Source organism: Zonotrichia albicollis, chromosome 23 (genome assembly GCF_047830755.1).
Source record: "Zonotrichia albicollis isolate bZonAlb1 chromosome 23, bZonAlb1.hap1, whole genome shotgun sequence".
Taxonomy (NCBI): Eukaryota; Metazoa; Chordata; class Aves; order Passeriformes; family Passerellidae; genus Zonotrichia; species Zonotrichia albicollis.
The window spans coordinates 10,775,730-10,796,786 of NC_133841.1; the positions used below are offsets into that span (position 1 = coordinate 10,775,730).

The window sequence follows — 21,057 nt, forward strand, 5'->3', positions numbered from 1 at the left end:
GCTCTTGTGACTGAAGGGAAAGCTATTTGGAATGGAGTAATGATCCCAAAGTCCATACAATTGTATCTTTGTGTCTGAATTTAAATCAGTGATTATAGATAGCTTAATGCAATTTGTCTAAAAATTTATCAAAGTCTTCATTCTTTCTTTGACAAATCTGTGTAAAAGACATAGTGTGTAACTTATCTGGAAGTGCAAGGATAGTATGATATGCTAGTTGTTGGCTCATCTGTAAGACTTGATCAATGCTCTTAGCCTGGGCAGTGGCAGTAGCCCCGGGCCCTTTACCAAGTAACTGTTGTGCTGTTGAACCATACAGAGGATCACCATGCACTCTAGCACAGATCTTGCTGCTTCTTGAGCACACTTTTCCTCCCAGCTTTTATGAAACATCACCTGCTGATGGGGTGGCATTCTAAGTCTTATTAGTGTATGCACATCAGCTGGAATTATTGTGCTAGATGGAAAAATATACTGCAGAAGTGACTGTGAAAGTTGGGATTTTCAACCAAATTCTGAAATTGCAGCTCTCAATTTTTCTAAAATTTTCCATTTGAAAGGTTCTCAAACTCTACTTGCAGCATTAGTTACTACAAGAAAAGCTTCTACATCATTGGAGAGAAAAGTCCCTTCTACAATATCTTCTGGAATAACTTTTTTCTACTTTAGTTGCTGAGCTGCTTCTATTTCAGGGTCATATTCCAGCTCTAATTCCACATTCTTTACAGAGTGAGAGGGAGGATTTTGTTTAACCAGCTCAAATGATGGCTCAGAGACAGAATGGAGGAGTTTTTGCAAGACAATGGCCATATTCAGCTGATGCACAATCCAGCCTGCTTGTACTAATGGACAATGAACACCTTCACAAAGAATGAATTATGGACATATTCAGAAATAAGCTCAGTATATCCTTGAGAAAGATATAAGAAGAAGAGTCATCAGGACTCAGCAAGTTTGTCAGCAGGCTTGAGAAAGCGAGCCATGAATGGGCCAGACAACCACAGCAAGATGCATAAAAAATTAGATGATCCAATCAGCATTCTATTTTAGACATGTGAACAGCTAGCATTAACCAGTCATGTATTAGCTAGAGACACATGGACAGTAGAGATTTATTATAAATAGAGTCTTTTTAGGAATAAAAAATTTAGCTTCACTGGATCATTTTGGTCATGGTGTGATGTCCATGAACCTCCGCACCATGCACTTAAGGGTGTTTTGGTGTTGCCCAGGAAATGTAAACATCTGGGGAAGTGCCCTTGGAAGAGAGGGGCTTGATTCCCAAGGAAAATGCTTCCCCAGGAGCCCCCAGTGAGACAGGTGCAAGTGTCTCCACTTGACTCCCTGTGTTTCCTTCAGTCCCTGAGGCCCCTTGCACTTTGCAGAGGGGCATGCAAAGGGAGAAGGCTGTGAAAAAGTACGAATTATATTCTCTTGATGCAGAGTGTGATTTAGTACACTCACTCCTATGGTGCAGATGCTCTTCATTTCTACTGTTGATTATTGATTGTACTATTGATTATTCTTATCAATACATATTTTAATTTGCCCTGGCATTCTTCCCATAGAAAAGCTTTCCTTGTGTATTTGATTTAGGTCTGCAAATGTTGATGCATATCTTTAGGTACCTGAATTTAGCCCATTTCTCCTCTCGCTTTAATTTCAGGAAATGTCAGAATTACAGATGTATGCACTAAAGTATCCAAGATTTCTGTGCAACAGAAAGATGAGTAAACAGTAATACAGCCCAATCTACATTACCTTTAGCAGTTACCAAAGCCAGTAGGTATTTAGAAAAGTGTGCCTTCTTTCAGCAATATTACAAATAGGTTGTTATATACAAATTATAATATTATAATATTGGCTTTACACAAATATTAAAATTGATTTTACATATGTGATGTTAAAGTTGTGATCTTTATAACTTTGTTATAAAGATATAGTTTTTATTTCTGTTGCTAACTAAGCTTAGAGAGCTCCCAAGGCCTTGAACATATTTGAGTCTGATTTTTCAATAAACTATCTTTTAAAACTGTTTGGAAAGCAGAAGGTAGGAACATCAGTCATCTGTTATGTTTGACTTTATTGTTATTTGAGATTGTAGTAAATACTGAGCATGAGCTGGGATGTAGATTGTAATTGCTCATCTTTCCAAAGATAGATATGAATACTATTAACATGTGCCCTGTTTATTGTTCCTAACTGAGTAATTTACTGCAGTAGTTTTATAGTGCATTTTTATTGTTGTAATGTCTAAATGTAGTGGGAGAATATATATTTGACTTGGGGTAGTTTGGCTTTTGTTTTTCGAATAATAAAACCACTCTCTTCAGCCTGGTGAAGAAGAAATCTGCTTCTGTCCTTGTGTAGAGCTATGGGTTTGTTTACATAGCTTCTCCTTCCCTTTTCTGCCTAGGCTTTCTCACCTGCAGTTTTCAGTAGAAAAGCAACAGATCTTTGAAAGGCTAAACCTCAACATAACTGTGACCCTCAATCAATACTTCCTTCTTCCAATTTCTTAAGATCTCTTTGTCCTGGGCACTCAGTATGGCCTTTTTCCTCCAAGTTCTTTGGCTGTCTTGAATGCTTACAGTGTGAAAGATAATCCCTGATCTATCTATCTGAACTCCCTGTTCAGATGCAGACTGCTGGAAGGGAGCTAGAACTGGTACTGGAGACCTGGCAGCTTGTCCAGGAAGCAAAATTTTTGAAATAATGGTAATGTGGAGAAGCATGCAAGTCCAGGTGGTGAACTCATATATCCAAGTACTTGCAGTTTCCTGACAGGACTTTACAGTTCAAACGTATGGTCTCTTCTTATTTCTGTCCCCCCATGTTCAATCCTTGCCACATTTCTTCAACTTCTTTTGCATTGTCATCTTCCATGTTTTCTTCCTCTCTTCTTCTCTCTGTGACTTTCTATGCAGGATGGATAACCTGTCATACACTGTCAGCTTGCTCAGTGACCGAGTAGTGATATGATGGTGTAGAAATTGTAGGTGCAGAGTAGGCAAACGTGTCATGCTTCTGTGTGCTCTCTGCAGGCAAACCTGCTTCCCAAACCTTCAGTCAGACTTGGAAAAAAGGCTTGTCACCACTACTTTGTTGTGGTTTATGCATTGATGAAGAAACACTTCCATCTCAGCCCGCTTAAGCCACTGCAGAGTAGGAATTGTTGCTTTGGTAGCAGATGTGCTGTCAGGGTCCTTACAGCTCCACAAGATGTGCCTCTTCTAGAACAGATTTTTGCATTTTTGTACAATAAAAACTATGCTTTAAATTGCAACAGTGTAAGTTATGCACTCAGGTAGATGTGTTTTCAGATATAGATATTTATATATATGCCTAGTGAATGGCCTCCTGGGGAGCAGGAACAAATGAGGAAGGAAACTGGGCTGATAAAACATGCTTCTGCTTCAACAAAAATGCCCCAGTCTTCCCTTTCCAGAGAAGGCTATAAACTTTTTCTTGATTGGCCTAAAGGGGATAAACAAGTTTCTCCATGTCCTGATCTTTTACTAGTCTCAAATTATTTAGAGAAGTTTTAACTTTTTTTTTTTTTTTTTTGGTGGGGGGTGGTGGTGTTCAGGTCTGTACTTGAGACCTGTTCTCCCAGCAGTCAGGGACCTGCACAGCTGCTGTGGTGGGGCAGGTGCTCAGGTAATTACCAACAGGTGCTTGGTAATTGCTAACAGCAGTTGAGGTGAGAAGTTGGCTGGTGCCTGGCTGAGGGCTTGAGGACTGTGGTGAGAGAAGAGATAGGGAGTGGAGTGGAAAATATTAGTTACACAAGCAAATCTGAGGTGTAGGTGGGATTTAACTGGATTAGGTACTGCATTTCATGGACTTGATCACAATTAATTTAACTGAACATTTAACTATGAGATAGGACTATTAAGTAGTATTCTAAATGCTGCATTTACTAATATGTAATGTGGTTTCTTTGTATTTTGCTCAGAAGCTGTCTCAAAAACATTGAAGTCCAACCAAAGTCTTCATAAACACAAGTTAATAGCTTACTTTTTGTTAAAAACAGAAGCTGAAAGGGCCAGTTGAAATAAACAGGGCCAGGAGACTTCTTCTCCTTTTTAACGCCTTTATTAAAAGTGATCAGCTCAGGATTGGGCGGCTCGGCAGGGCTGCAGTCCCCGTCATGTCTCCCAGGGCGACTCAGAGGAGGAGGATATGCGCAGCTCTGTCTACTAGGGAGAGAGCCGGGGGATCCGGTCCTCGTGGGAGCCTTTAGGGCGTGGTGTTCCCCGTCAGATCTTGGTTTCCCTGGCTCTGTCCCGCCCGATCCCGGCGTCGGGACGACTCCCATGGTCAGGGCGAGAGGGACTCCGCATCTCTGCAGGCTCAGCACTCGGCTCATCAAATCTAGACATCACTCCAGTCTCTCAACTCTGGTGGCTCGTTGTTTTTGGGGTTTTCTCCGTGTGTTTGGAGTCGGGGTCCCACAAAGCATGCTGGTCTTGGAGTCACTTTGCATAACCCCCCCACCCTCTCAGGTGTCTTCACTATGCTGGGAAAAGAACACCTTAGCCTCGGGGAAGGGCCATTACCTCCCTCTAGCCAGGGCTTTTTCTAATACAAAAGGGGCAATAAGCTACAAAGACCCGTGATTACAATAACAAAACATGCAGAACCTTGGCAGGGACAGAGATCTGGCTGCCTTTTTGTAACTTTTTCTCACAAAAAAATATTAACCGAATTTTTGTTCATAACAGTCCCCCCTCTTTTTCTTTGATCGAGCTTAAATTCTTAAGCTCGCATCAACTCACAATTTTTTTGTTTTGAATCTACTATAAATCTCTTGTGCACTTTGGTAGTCATGGTTACTTAACCTTGTTACTTTCCTTGGTTTCTTCAGGTTGGTCTACACAGCAAATACTATTTTACTAAAACAGATAAATAAGCATAGTAGAAAGAGCAATCCTCCAAGTACACACACAGCGAGAAAAACCACTTTTTCCCATACATATTTTCTGAAACTCTCTAAATTCTCCCACCCACTGGGATCAAGTGTAGGAGTTTGATCTTGATTATTTACACATGCCAATCCTTTTATTTCATTAGAAATGTCCCTAATAATTGAATTCTTTATTTTTAATACTGCCTGTAGCCGGATGACTTTGTTCAACACAGATTTTGGGATCCGAACTTGGCTTTTACAATTTTGGATTTTCCCAATTTCTATTTCACTTTCCCGGTTTTGTTTAATTTCTCCCAAATCATTATATATCGGAACTCCCAAACTTGATCCAGTTTCTTTGGGTAATAAGAAAATTGGTTTTATCACTCTAGCCATGCAATTGCCAGATGAGATCAAACCTAGGGGTTTAGAGCTCCCCTGAAATGTGTTCCAAAAGGGGTTTATCTCTTTTTCAGTACACTCATATAAATACTTGTAACAAACAATTTTTCTTACCATTTTCACCATTTCTTTCCTTTTTACTAGATCTGCTGAGCTTGTTTGAGCAGCATCATATTCAAAGCACAACCAGGCTTCCCCTATAGGGCACTCTCCCAGGAGTGGCTGTCTAAAAGTGGCAGTATTCTGGTCTATCCAATACACTCTCTTATTTTTCTGATAAAGGACCAATTGGGAGAGGTTAACACCATCAGGGTTAGAACTGATGTGGACTCTCGACAAGGAGCTCACTTCTTCTTCATAGCGGGGTTGGTAGCATTCATTGCACAGCTCAGCTGGGCTTCCCAGAGCACCACCAGCAATTAGAGCTATCAGTACTACCCTTCCCAAGAGTCCGGTATGGGTCATCTTGCACAGCCTGCCCACCCGGCCTTGCCTCTTGGGGAATTTTACTGAGGAGAAGCTTCCAAGCTCTTTAGAGTCTCTTCTACCCACTTCTCTGGTTAAACCTCTCTTGGTCTGTTCCCTACCAATTTTGGTTTCTCTTAGGAGAGTGCTCTGTAGAGGATTAACCTGGAGTCTTTAGAATTAAATTGGGGAACTTAAACTAGAATTACTTATTTACAGCCTTAAACGTTTTACCAACATAGTTTACACAAAACAGTCTTGAAACATTTTAAGCAATATTAGAACTCTGATATAATTTTTTCCCATACAGTTCAGTATGCCTCCTCCTGGTGGTGGACCCGCCCACCCTGCACTTTCTCTAGCTACAGCAACCATGATCTTAGCATTGGCCTTTGCCTTTTCTTCCTCCCTCCTTATATACACCTTCAATGCCTCTCTTAATAACTCATTCATGTCCTTCTCTTGCCAATCTTTTATCTTTTCCAGTTTTCTCTTTATATCAGGCCAAGATTTGGTAACAAATTGGACTTTTAGTAGCATTTGACCTTCTGGGGTGTCTGGGTCGATTCTAGAGTACAACTGGAAGTTCCGCCTTAGGCGATTAAGCCAGGCAGCAGGAGCTTCATCTTTCTCCTGTGTACCCTCAAATGCCAATTGGGTGTTAGTTCCTTTGGGAACTGACTCTTTGATCCCCCGTATTATCAAAGACCTGTATTCCATCTTGGCCTTCCTCCCCTCCTCCTGGTAAGGGTTCCAGCCGGGATCCGTTAGTGGCAATTTCTGTTCACCTGTTGGCACCTGGGGTCCTGGATGGTTATCTTTCTCCCAAATTCTTATGCCAGCCACCCTAATCATCTGGACCTCTTCTGGGGAAAATAATATACTCAGGATGGAATTCATCTCCCCCCAAGTGTAGATATTTGGACCTAGAAATTGATCCACTTGGTTGGCTATGTGTGGAGAGCTTTAATGTGGAGAGCTTTATTAATAGTTGGTTAGCTGAGAAAGGCCATGCTGACATATTGCCACTGGTCAAGCTGAGAAATCAGCAGTCAGCAAGCTGAAAGGAGATGTCAGCAGCTTGCAATCAGTGGCCTTGCTGCAACATGGAGAAAGGGAGTAGAGATTAGTCCTGAATATCTCCTAAGAATATGTAGAAAGTATCAAAAGTAAGACCATAGGAATGTAAAAGTAGGTGTAACTGCTGATATGTAACTAACCAATCCTGAGCTCAACTTTTGCAATATGCATGAAGTTAATTACGAACTGTATTTAACCCGCTGTGCTGATCAATAAAATGGGGCCTGTGATGATCAACCTGATGTCCTGGTCTCCTTCCGTCGACAAATGGTGGAGAATGCGGGCACAAACGCTGCGGGCAACGATGCGGCAACGTTGAACCCCTGTCCTTTTTTCTCGGATTACAAAGAAAAAAGGGAACTCGCCACGGTCCGGAAGTTGGGTGGGGGTCCTAGCAGCGGGACGGTGCCGGATTATTTACAAAGACTGGATTATTTATAAAAAGCACCCTTGAGGTTCACATCCGTGACTCAAGCCACCTACGTGTCGCCGGAGCCTGTCGCAGACATTTCTTCATAGAAATCCTTTCTTTGGGATTTCTCCTTCTTCTGGGAAGCAAAGGGCCCCAGAAGAAGAATGTAAACAATTGTTATCAGCTGCTGTGAAATGTAGCAGGTGTCCCTGTGATTGGCTCATCTTCCTTGTGTACCATTAAAGGCCAATCACAGGAGCAGCTCAGGGACAGATTCCCTGGGCAAAGAACTTTGTTATTCATTCTTTCTTTCAATTCTTGGCATAGCTGCTCTCTGCAACCTCTCTTTTTCTTGCTTTTAGTATAGTTATAATGTATTATATATCTTATATCAATAAATCAGCCTTCTGATCAAGAAACAAGATTCTCGTCCTTCTCTCACCACAGTGACCGTCTAAGGTCGCTGTAATATCTGGTGACCCCTCGTGTCAGGGCAAAAATTAATTTGATAAAGACCAGAGGAGCAAAATTGCTGCACTGGGTAAAATCCTGTATGTGTAGCATGTGATGGTTGCTTTGAAGTGACCACAGAAGTGGATTCAAGCCAGGAGCTGAAGAACTGAAGATCCTGATTTGGACAGAGTTCACAGCCAAGGCTGACCACAAAGAGAGCCTTCTTCTGGAACACCTTCAGGAAGATGTTCGCGGAGCTGGCCAGAGCAAGCTGGACATTTTCACAAGGTACTTTTGTCTTTTCCCTTCCTGATGACCCAGCCCTTCGTAGTTTGTGGCGGTTGGTATGGCGAACACATGCCTTGGAAGAAGAGGTTCAGTTCTCCCCTTCAGAGGAGAAACTTATTGCCCTCTGGCAAAAATGGTGTAGGGAAGATGGGATTTTTCTGTCAGCAACAGATCTCTATGAGTTCTTTCGATGGGCAAAGCTTTTTGGGTTCTTTACTGATGTCCTGTATGCCTTGGATGTTTTTGTCTGGGAGTGCATGAACTCCATTTTTCAGTTTGTCTGGGGCCAGGAACGTGTTTTGCCTTTTATCTACCCAGCATTTCTAAAGCTCTTCCCAGTTTTGAAACGGAGAGCAGCTGTTTTTCAATGGATTTCTAACTGTTATGGACAGGCTCCGTTTCCACCGTCCCCGGTGGGAGAAGACCCGGCGGGGGATGAGTGGGGGCTTCCCAGCCCCCTGTCCTCAGCGGGAGAAGACCCGGCGGGGGATGAGTGGGGGCTGCCCGGCCCCCCCTGCTTCGCGGCGGGGGGGGGCGAAACTGCGCCGAGCGAAGAAGTTTTTTTTACTCTTTCTCCGGAGCCTGCGCAGACGGAACCTTCTCCCCCCCCTCCTTCTCTCTCTCTGGGGGGATGGGAATGGGCGGTCCCGCTCGAACCAGTGCCGTTGGTACCGCCCCTGCCAGCGTTGCGTCCGCCTTCAAGACCCGCCTCACCGGCGCGGCCGCCACTCCAGGCGATCCCGTCTCCGCCTCTCCAGGCGGTCCCGCCCACGGCTTCACAGGCCTCCCCGCCCCTGCCAGCGCCTGCGTCTGAGAATGCAGAAGAGGCACTTCCTGTGGCTGCTGAGTTGCTAAGCGACGACGACGCGTCTCCAGCTTCCGGCTCAGCGGAGGAGAAGATCTCTCCGGTGCCTCCGGCCCCTCTGCCGCTTCCATCGGCTTCCTCGCCACCTCAAGCCGAGACGGTCCCTGTTCAGGATGGTGCTGGAGACGGCGCCGAACCTGCGGGACCTTCGGAACAACCCGCGGCCGCTCCTACATCCAGCGGGATTCCCTCCCCGGCTCCGGCTCCCCCCCCGCTGCCTGCACAGGCTGCCCCAGCAGTCCTGCCGTTGTCGGAGGCTGTGTCCTCCGTGTCGGCGTCAGAGACTGCCCTGGAACCGGCGGCTTGTTCGAGCTCGGACCATCCCGGACCGGTTGCTGTAGCAGCGGCCCCGGCGGCTGGTCTCCCCTTCCGTGGAGCGGGGGCTGCCCGCCAGCTGACTGGGGGGACAGCCCGTCTCCCTGCTTTTAAGATCAGCATTCTCGGCGGGTTCGGGGGTGGTTTTTCGGGGATTGTCCCATGGAGGCTGCCATCTCTGCCGCCTCTCTTGCGCCCTAGTGGCGGGGGGCAAGTGCATCCCGAGAGCTCTGCCTCTGATCTCCAGCCCGGAGGGGATGGGGATGATGCCATGGGGCGGATGAGACACAAACCCAATGCATTGCAGGGGAAGAGGGCACAGATGGAGGAGACCATAGCTGGTTTGCTGTGGGAAACAAACATCTCCAGACCCCAGATGGGATCTCTGGGGAAGGCTTCTATTTCCCTGCTGCTGGCATGCCTCAGTGGTTTGGGAAAAGAAAGTGTGTCCCCACTCGTGCTGCCATTGTACTGGCAGCAGGGCGCAGGCCTGTGGGAATGCAGGGCCTGCCTCATGGGTTTGGCCTGGGCCGTTGGGCTCAGGAAGTTTTTGGGCCAGGGCCAGCATTTGGCCTCTTGGTGTTACTGGGGGTTGAGGTTTCTCCTACCGGTCCTGGTCCCCCTTTGTGGGCCAGTTTTGGGGTTCCTGGTCCATCATGGGCCAGGGCCCCCAGGGCCTTTCCTTCTCTGGCACTGCTCTGCTCTGCTGCTGCTCTTTTCATTTTCGATTAAAAAAAAAAAAAAAAAATTAAATAAAAAAGATTGAAAACTGTGGGCAGCAGCTCTGAAGCACTGAAGCATTGAAGGGCCAGAAAAGGACATTCTAAAAGTTGTTCAAGTTTTTTGAAATTGTTGTAAGACTGTCAATGGTTTGTGATAACTGTTGATGGGACTTTTGCAGCAAGCCTGTTTTCAGGACCAAAAAGGACTCTCAGATATCCAAGAGAAACAACTCCAGCTTATGGACGGTTCCTGAAACTCAGCTGCTTGGACTTGAATTCTCTTTGCATTGTTTTTTGCATTTTTTTAGATTGTAGGATTGTTTTAGTGATTTATTAGTATTGTATATTTTACAGTTGAAGAAATCTCCTGTTCATTTCACATCAGCATTTTTCTTTTAATTTATACAATTTAGAAGGGTGAGATGTCGCAGACATTTCTTCATAGAAATCCTTTCTTTGGGATTTCTCCTTCTTCTGGGAAGCAAAGGGCCCCAGAAGAAGAATGTAAACAATTGTTATCAGCTGCTGTGAAATGTAGCAGGTGTCCCTGTGATTGGCTCATCTTCCTTGTGTACCATTAAAGGCCAATCACAGGAGCAGCTCAGGGACAGATTCCCTGGGCAAAGAACTTTGTTATTCATTCTTTCTTTCAATTCTTGGCATAGCTGCTCTCTGCAACCTCTCTTTTTCTTGCTTTTAGTATAGTTATAATGTATTATATATCTTATATCAATAAATCAGCCTTCTGATCAAGAAACAAGATTCTCGTCCTTCTCTCACCACAGTGACCGTCTAAGGTCGCTGTAATAGGAGCCTGGAGCTGCATACAGTGCGCACTGAATAGGTATGGATAGGCAAGCGGCATATGATTTATTCTCCTCATATTTAGAAAAGCGAGGGGTAAAAGAGATAGATTTAAAAAAGGAATTACCGGGGTTGTTAGCTTATGGTCATTCTATAGGTATGTTTACTAACCCACATACAGTACATGAGCTTTCAGAGTGGAAAAATTTTGGAGAGGTGTTAATGGACTCTGTGTTAGATGGGGATAGATCAGCTAAAAAGTTTGGGAAATTATGGCGGGTGGTGTATAATGCATTGCTTCAGCAGGTCTCTGAGAGAAAGGCAGCAGAAAGGGCTACAGAAGCTCATAAGAGGAATATAGGATATGGTCGTGAGGATGACCCTTTAGCACCTTCTGTAACTAAGATACTTATGCCTAAAAATCCCCAGCATAGTGGTGTTGAGGACATGCCTTTAGAAAGTGCGGAACCGTCTGCGCCTCCCTTGTCAGAGGGGGAAGGTGAGCCGGGTGGGAGAGGTAAAAGCAAGCCAGCTTTGCCTCCACTGCCGGCTTCAGGCGGGTCAGATGGTGGGGGGGACAAGCCAGCTCTGCCTCCGCCGCCGGCTTTGCCTCCGCCGCTACCCCCGGGCAGGCTGGCTCCGGTTACAGCTCCAGCGGGGGGGCCCCTTCCCCCGCGCGAGCCGGCTCTGCTCGAGCGTGCTCCGGTTTCAACTTCGGCGGGAGGGGGGCTCCTTCCCCCGCGCGCGCCGGCTTTGCCTGAGCAGGCTCCGGTTGCAGCTGCGGGGGGGGCCGTTTCCCCCGCGTGAGCCGGCTTCTTTCGAGCCGGCCCCGGCTTCACTGACAGCTCCAGCGGGGGGGTCGCTTCCCCCGCGCGAGCCAGCCTCTGCTTTACTGCCTTCCCAAGGCGAAAATTCGGCGCCTGCACTAAAATGCCAGCAGCATAGCACCTCCAAAGAGCCAGCTCCCATCCCAGGGGCACACCGTGATCTATGGGGGGAAATGGCTAAACAAAGGAGGGAAGCTTGGTCTGCTTTGGCAAAAGAGGTGATGCAAATGGGAGATAGTGAAGCCGTAGAAATAGCTTCTAGTCTTGCATGTCCGGTTACTTATACACCACAATATGATGCACAGGGGAATTTAATGCATAATGTGGCAGCATATTCTGCCTTAGATTGGAAGTTGTTAGCTCAGCTACGTTCTACAGTTAGTCAGTTTGGTGTAAAAAGTGAACCTGTTAAGCAAATGTTAGATTATCTCTTTAACACTCAGATTTTATGCCCAAATGATTTAAAAAGGGATAGTGCGTTTAATATTTACTCAGCATCAACAATTATTGTTTAATGCACATTGGCAAGCATTAGTAAATGAGTCAGTTGCTGTACAACGGGCTCCGGGAGATCCATTGCATGGAGTGACAGTGGATGAACTTATGGGATTAGGAGCATTTCTGCGTACAGAGGCACAGATGATATTGGGACCAGATAAGCTTAGAGAGACTATGAGATTGGTGCGTACAGCGATAGATATGGTTAAAGAGCCAGGGGGATTACCAATTTATATGGGTATTAAGCAAGGTAGAGAAGAATCATTTGGAAATTTTATCGATAGGGCGGCTGCTGCTATGGATTGGGCCGGTGTGGCAGACTTTCTTAAGGGGGCGATATTGAAGCAGTGTGCCCTTCAAAATAGTAATCCAGCAACCCAAAGAGTATTATCTACTTTGGGAGCAAATTGGACCATTGAGGAAGCATTAGAGCGAATGGCATTAATGCCAACTGCTTCGCAGGCATTTCTAGTAGATGCTATAAAGGAGTTAGGATTGGGGTTACAAAAGCAGGCAGAGTCTAATCAGAATCAGGTGTTAGCTGCTCAGAATCAGGTGTTAGCTGCTCTTGCTCCTCTCCGAAGTGGCTCACTGCCGATCCAGCTCCCACAACACCACAGCTTGTAGACGGCGGTCGGGAAACTATCAGCAGAGCGCGTTTCACGGGGGCCGCGCCCAGACACAAGTAGCTGCCATGACATCAGAGACACCAGCACCAGCTGCCGCGACATCGCAGCCACCTCTTGTCTGCAACCCGCAACAACAGGGAGCAAATACCAACTGGAGTAAAAGGTCCTCTTATATTAAATGGACAAACATGTGGAACATTATTATTACGACGCTCTTCTACAACTATGTTGGGATTATTTGTTTTGCCTGGAGTTATTGATGCAGACTTTACAGGGGAAATACAAATCATGGCTTACACCCTCTATCCTCCAATTAAAATTACAAAAGGACAACGTATTGCACAATTGATACCACTATCACAAATGACCTCTGGAATACAACCATTTACTGAACAAGCACGGGATGAAAAAGGTTTTGGCTCCACTGGTGTTACACTTTTAACTGTGGATTTACAAAACAGACCAAAGCAAAAGGTCACAGTTACTTATGGGCATCAAAGCATAACCCTTTATGGATTATTGGATACAGGAGCAGATACCAGCATTATTTCTCCAGAGGCATGGCCACAGCATTGGCCTCTATTCCCATCAGCAAACATGCTCACCGGAGTAGGAGGATCTACATTGGCAAGCAGGTCGCCTTCTTTGTCTGTGTCCATTGAGGATCAATAAATATCTGTTGTGTTTTCAATTGTGCAACTGCCTCCTACAGTCTCCTGTTTAATTGGAAGGGACATTTTAACACAACTGGGAGTGGTGTTAACTAATCAGCACCCTTTGGGGTAATTGCCATTGCTTGGACTTTCCCCATTCCACTCACCTGGAAAACAGATACACCGGTGATGGTTAAGCAATGGCCTCTAAAAGGAGAAAGCCTTATGCACGCTCATGAATTAGTGGAGGAACAATATTCAAAGAGACATTTACGACTTTCCACGAGCCCCTGGAATACACCTATTTTTGTGATCAAAAAGAAATCAGGGAAATATCGTTTAATACATGATTTGCGGGCTGTAAATGATCAAATGGAACCTATGGGGGCCTTACAGCCTGGTCTTCCTAATCCAGCTATGATTCCAGAACACTAGCCACTCTTAATCATCGACTTAAGGGACTGTTTCTTCACCATTGCCCTGCATCCTAATGATGCAAAAAGATTTGCCTTTACTTTACCAACAATAAATCGTGGAGAACCAGATAAAAGATTTGAATGGATTTGTTTGCCACAGAGCATGAGGAATTCCCCGACTTTATGTCAGCTTTATGTTGATGCAGCATTGCAGCCATTACATCGCAGATGGCCAGCTACTATAATATATCATTATATAGACGATATCTTGTTTGCACAGCAACAACCATTTTCCTCTTTGCAGATTGACATTATTAGAAATACTCTTGCTTCATATTCACTTGATATTGCTTCAGAGAAAATTCAAACTACAAAGCCCTAGAAATATTTGAGATAGACTTTGATGGATCAAAAAGTGATACCTCAAAAATTGGAGTTACAACTGGACATTAAGACTCTACATGATGCACAGAAATTACTGGGGGACTTACAGTGGCTAAAGCCTATTGTGGAAATATCGAATCATTTGTTAGAAACCCTGCGGCCTTTATTAAAGGGTGTTGACCCTACTACTCCTGTATGCCTGACACAGGAGCATCGTCTTGCCTTGCAACAAATCAGTGACTGTGTACAACAGGGGTACGTGTCTCGTCGACAACTCGACCACCCTATTGACCTTACTATCTGGAATAGCCCTTGCCACCTGCTTGGTGCTCTCTCTCAACAACAGGAGAAAACGGGGGAGATACAGGTGTTGGAATGGTTGTCTCCACCATTACAGCATAAGAAAACAATATGTTCAAAAATTGAACAATTGTCTACATTAATTAAAAAAGGACGTCTCAGAACTCGAAGTGTATGGTAGAGAACCTGCTACCATTAGACTGCCTATGGAAAAAGAAACTTTGGACTGGTACCTGATTAATTCAAAGGATTTACAAGAAGCATTATTGACATCATCTGCAAAAGTGGATACCAGCAAATTAGTGCCTAGAGTTTTGCAATGGATGACAGAATGGAACTGGATTACTCAACCCTTGAGAGAAGAATGCCCTATAGAAGGAGCTGTTACAGCCTTTACAGATGCAGGAAAGAAGTCAAGGCGTGCTGCTGTCACGTGGCAAGAAAAAGGACAATGGAAACATCAAATCATCACAGCAGACCCTGCGGATAGTTTACAAACTTTGGAATTGTTGGCAGTAGTATGGGCAGTATCCAACTTACAGAGACCTTTAAATGTGGTTACAGACTCTATGTATGTTGCAGGAGTAGCCAAACGAATAGAGGAAGCAGCAATTAAGGAAGTGAATAATAAACGATTGTATGAGTTGTTGGTACAATTAAGGAAAGCTCTACGGGAAAGAAATGCAGCGTATTCTGTGCTTTGCACTCTCCTCCTGAGGAATTGGACCTTTTTGGCAGTACAAACGCCAGTTTGTCTAACACTACAGCTGGTGGATGGTTTAGCTTTAAGTCTTCAAACCGACCAAAAGAAACATGGGCCACCCTAGATTCATTCCTGAATGTGAGTGAAATCTCTCCGCAGCATTACAGTAAATGTAACAGCACAAAAATCACTGCACCAATGAAATTACCCACGGGAATATTTTTAATTTGCGGAGACAGGGCGTGGAATGGCATACCAGCTAGACCACAGGGTGGACCCTGTTATTTGGGTAAACTGTCATTGTTTCATCCTAATGTGTCCTTGCTAATGCAGCTGAGTCAAAATTCAAACAGAAAGAGACGTAGCATACATGACTTAGACTGCAGCTCGATAGGAGATCCACAATTTTGGGGCACATTCAAACAAGTGGTTGTTTCAACTATCTTGCCGGGAGGATCTGCCAATAAGGCTATGAATTTAGCAAAGCAATTAGGGTGCTAGGCAAAGAGTGAACTGAACAAGACATCACAAATCCTAGACATGCTAACCACAGATGTGCAGAGTGTTAACCATGCTGTTTTGCAAAATAGAGCTGCCATAGATTTTTTGCTTTTAGCACAAGGACATGGATGTGAAGAATTTGAGGGAATGTGTTGCATGAATCTGTCTGACCATTTGGTGTCCATTCACAGTAAGATAAAAGAACTACAACAGGGACTTCACAATCTGAAGGAAGAAGAAGGTTTAGGAATCGACGAATGGCTTAAAAGCTTAGGACTTGGACCGTGGCTAAGAAACCTTGTGATCTATGCTATAGGACTGCTGGGTGTAATTTTACTGTTTTTGCTGATTTTGCCTTGTGTTTTTAATTGCATTCAAAACATGGTCAGCCGTACAATAGCAAAAACCTGGCAAGCTAATTTCCTTGCACAAGAAGAAAACGGGGGAAATGTGGAGAGCTTTAATGTGGAGAGCTTTATTAATAGTTGGTTAGCTGAGAAAGGCCATGCTGACATATTGCCACTGGTCAAGCTGAGAAATCAGCAGTCAGCAAGCTGAAAGGAGATGTCAGCAGCTTGCAATCAGTGGCCTTGCTGCAACATGGAGAAAGGGAGTAGAGATTAGTCCTGAATATCTCCTAAGAATATGTAGAAAGTATCAAAAGTAAGACCATAGGAATGTAAAAGTAGGTGTAACTGCTGATATGTAACTAACCAATCCTGAGCTCAACTTTTGCAATATGCATGAAGTTAATTACGAACTGTATTTAACCCGCTGTGCTGATCAATAAAATGGGGCCTGTGATGATCAACCTGATGTCCTGGTCTCCTTCCGTCGACAGCTATGCCCACTGGGTCCTCAACTAAATGCCCCAACTCTTTCTTGAATTCTCTCACCTCAGAAGCAGTTAGGGGAGCATTCACAAAGCCAACACCTCCTGCTACTCCTCCCATAGGAACTTCTCTGAGGGGAAAGAGTCTCTCCGCCTTGGAGGTCTTGGATCTGGTACTACAGTACGGCCCATCTTCAGATGCCAAACTACTTTGAGGGATATCCGGGTTACCCTGAACGTTCTGCACATCAGCAGGTGTTTTTGCTGATAGCCATTTACTGGGTGAGGAGGCATTTGTGTCCCAACTAGGAGGAGGTAAAGGGACAGCAATAGGAGGGGGAGAAGAGCCTGAGTGGATATTAAGTGCAGCTGGAGAAGGGGTGGAGAATGCAGCAGGTGGAGTAGGTACTTGGGGTGGTGCAGAAGGAACTGGAGGGGCTGAAGGGGGTTGTGAGGGAGTGGTTACTGGAGGAGATACTGGGATTATCATAGCGGAAGCTGAAGAGGTAGAAGGAGGAGTTTGAACAGGTGGTAATGAGATGGCAGCCGGGGGAAGAACCGGACCTGCCATTTGAGGTGCTTGAAAAAGAGGATTATAAGGTGGAGGGGCAGAAGGAGCCAAATAATCCCGGGGATCCCATCTTTTACTAGTCCTATCATCCCCTCCTTCATTCTTCCTCTTTCTTCCTCTGTACCTTACAAATTTGCACCCCATCATCCTCAACAGCGCTCTTTGACCAGCAAGATACATACAGTAATTGCTCAGAATCAGTATCGCCTCGAGCTGTCAGATAATTATTTAATTGTTGGCACATCCACTTATCCTTTGTCCCACACCAAGGCCACCCTCCTTGCACCTCTAATTCTGGCCACACTTCCATACAATAATGGATCATTTTCACTTTATCTAATCCCTCTGTGGCCTCTATAGAATCCCATTTTACTAACAGTTCTCCTAAGGGACTACTGAGAGGTATATCCCTCAGTCTCTTGCCGGTCTTTTTACTGTTACACCCTCCCATTTTCCAGGTCTCAATAAAAAAGTCCCAAAGGTGCCTCTACTGACCGGTAATTTCAAAAAGAACATTCTTTGAGGAGCTTCAGCCTCTTCCACTGAACTTCAAATTTCTGCCTGATGCTCAGGACTTTATACTGAAACAACTGCCCGATCTCTTGATTGCCTAACTTTCCCAATGTCAGGTCTTGCATCTATCGAGACTTGAACACACGAAGCCTCGGCCTTAAGAATCCGGGTCTTGCCGGACTCCCTCAGTCAGGAAAAACAACTGCATGATTTTTAGTTTGCCTAACCTGCCAATTTTTAGGCTTCACCGTATCAGGACTTAAAAGCAAACCACAGCCTCCTTCGCTGCGGTTTGTGCCTGACTCCTGTGCCAGGACTTACTTTTGCCTGCAGGGCTTGTGAGCTACCAGAATCCTTCTCGGGACTGACAAATCTTACGCGAATCCTTCTTGAGACTTACAAATGCTACCCGAATCCTTCTCGGGACTGACAAATCTGCCTGACTTCCCTCTGTCAGGACCTATTTTGAGGGCGTGCCACTCATACAAATATTCCCTCCGCACGCCCGGAAGGGGGGGGGGGGCCCTTTATTCCCCCTTGGGAGACGGCTCAGTCACGCTAATTCCACTCGCTTTCCCCTGTTTCTGGCCGGCCCCTTTGCAGGAGTCCGTAAACACAGTACTAAGGGTCCGCTCTAACTTCGAAGGTCTGGCTACCGGCCTTCGTCTCATTCACACACACATGCGCACGTCTCCCTCTCCCACCACTGGGTTTCTCACCAGTCCAGTGCTCCGGTGCTCTTTTGTGTCGCTGGTCCTGTGCCGATCCCTCTGGTCCTGGTAGCCAGCTGTCCTGAAGTTCCAAGATGGCCAGTCTTGAGTCTTCTTGCGGCGTGGCTATCCCGGACGAGCGCCCCCATCTGAAATAAACAGGGCCAGGAGACTTCTTCTCCTTTTTAACGCCTTTATTGAAAGTGATCAGCTCAGGATTGGGCGGCTCGGCAGGGCTGCAGTCCCCGTCATGTCTCCCAGGGCGACTCAGAGGAGGAGGATATGCGCAGCTCTGTCCACTAGGGGCAGAGCCGGGGGATCCGGTCCTCGTGGGAGCCTTTAGGGCGTGGTGTTCCCCGTCAGATCTTGGTTTCCCTGGCTCTGTCCCGCCCGATCCTGGCGTCGGGACGACTCCCATGGTCAGGGCGAGAGCGACTCCGCATCTCTGCAGGCTCAGCACTTGGCTCCTCACGTCTAGACATCACTCCAGTCTCTCAACTCTTAGGTGGCTCATTGTTTTTGGGGTTTTCTCCGTGTGTTTGGAGTCGGGGTCCCACAAAGCATGCTGGTCTTGGAGTCACTTTGCATAACTCCCCCCACCCTCTCAGGTGTCTTCACTATGCTGGGAAAAGAACACCTTAGCCTCGGGGAAGGGCAATTACCTTGCTCTAGCCAGGGCTTTTACTAATACAAAAGAGGCGATAAGCTACAACGACCCGTGATTACAATAACAAAACACGCAGAATCTTGGCAGGGACAGAGATCTGGCTGCCTTTTTGTAACTTTTTCTCACAAAAAAATATTAACCGAATTTTTGTTCATAACAGCAATGGCTCTTGCATTCAGCAATTCATGCATTTTAAAAGAAGTGGCTCTCTCCTCTTCCTGTGGCTAGCTTGTCTCTTCAGGCTAGAAAACATTTCTGGGAGCATTTCCTTGCAGCTCCTATATCTCTATGCCCTTGGAATCTGATGCTAATACTATATTTTTCTAAAATTAGAAAATTTTAAATTTCTGTAGGCCCTTTCATTTTGCAATTTACACCTGTCACTTGGGGGGGAAAAAAGTCTGATAAGTTCTTTTCTTGTAGGCCTCTCAAATTGCAGCCTGCAAAATCCTAAGTCATGCTAACAGGATGCCTGAAATGGACACTGGTAGAGAGTAAAAAAATTGCCTGATACATATGCTATCAACTATTTTTAGTTCCTGACAGTCCAGTATTTCCCTTACCTAAGGACTGTTCATATTTCTTTCTCTTTTTCTTGCAGCTCTCAGTTCTGTGATAACTGAGAAACAAAAATACAAAGTAAGCATATGCAGAGTAGATGGATTTTATGGGAATTAGGGGGCAATTTGACCATACACTGATCTGTATGATTGCCTTCTTCTGTGAGATTGCAGTGGTGTTGTAATATATGTTGGGAAATAATTAATGCTATAAAAGCATGTATTTCATAAAGATTGCAAAATCCAAACAAGTCTCTGACCACAAGCAGCCTGAGAGGCAGGCGTCTATTCAAATTTCGAAATTCCTGATGGTGGCCAGATAACGATCGGCACTTTAGCCCAAGAATAGACACACCCAGCGTAATGATCACCATTATCCTAAGTCATCAGAAGAGGCCTAAGAGCGATCATTTCCCTGTTGATAACATTGATCAAGATAGCCAAAGTCACCAGAAAGATACACGTGAATACGTGACTTCCCTGAATCCGATCAGTGCTGGCTATCAACAAGGAAATGGCGATTGTCCAGCTCTGCACACTGAAAGAACCAGCTATGAATATGCAGAGTTACAAAAGAAACTGGGACTTCTTTGCTCAGGCATAATAAACTGTAAAAAGCATCCCTACAAGAAGCAGCTCTCGTGAATGGTTGAGGGTCCAATGCAATAGAGGTGGGATCAAGGTTCACCCAGCACCGAAGCCGGGCTCGACGCTGTCTCTTTGGCTGTGGTGATTTTGAAGACCATATTTTAGTCGCGGAAAAAGATAAAGAAATTTTTTCTCATTTTTTTTATAATTTGGATTTCGATTGATGATTCATAACAGTTCCATACAGATGATTCCGCATTTGGTGTCTTGGTGCGTAAATCAAGAGCACAATCAGTTCATTATAAGCACCAGTACAAGCTGGACTTCCCAGAGCAGCCAACTGAAAGAATCTGAAAAGAAGAAATGCAGGAAATGACTTGGTAAACCTTGCGTGGAAGATGGGTGACTTTTTCTTTCAGTAATCTATAATCCATTCCCTTGGCTTCTGGCTTTCTTAGCAAGGCCATCTGCATCCCAGATTTCCTATGAAGTGAGAAGCCTGAGCTTCCGCAAGTGCCTGAAAGATGCTCTGTTCCTCTGCAGGGACACTCAGGCTGGAACAGGAGCTGGAGCCCTCTCTGGGGAAGCCTCCTCTGGGCTGGAATTTGTGCTGTGCTGGGAGAGGAGGAGAAGGGGGAGAAGGCTGGGCACAGTGTGGCAGGAGCAGGAGGTTTGGGCCGCAGGACATTCCGTCTGCACCGCTGCCCCGTAATGGGCAGCCATGCCCAGGGCTCTGGGCCTGGCCCCGCGTGTGCTGAGCTCGTTGGGCTGGGCTCAGGTTCCTGCTGGGCCTGGGCAGAGCCTAGGCTCAAACTGGGGGCAGCAGCAGTGCAAAACACCTCTGGGCATCTGTGTTTCCTGCTGCTGGGAAGGAGTAATGAAGTGAGTCGAGAAGTTCTGGTTTCTGTTTCTCCTGGTTGATTTTTGAATTTAATTCCACACTGCAGAGGCAATTTCTGTGATGGCCTCTGTCAGTTTATTCTATTT

At 45.4% G+C, this 21,057-nt stretch overlaps 1 long non-coding RNA gene across 1 annotated transcript; it reads left to right on the plus strand.

Annotated features, from left to right (window-relative positions):
- The first annotated feature begins 7,353 nt into the window (after positions 1–7,353).
- LOC141731533 (uncharacterized) lies at positions 7,354–9,989 on the plus strand. Its single transcript, XR_012583580.1, has 2 exons — positions 7,354–8,012; positions 8,405–9,989. It is a non-coding gene; the product is annotated as an uncharacterized LOC141731533 (long non-coding RNA).
- The last annotated feature ends 11,068 nt before the right edge of the window (positions 9,990–21,057 follow it).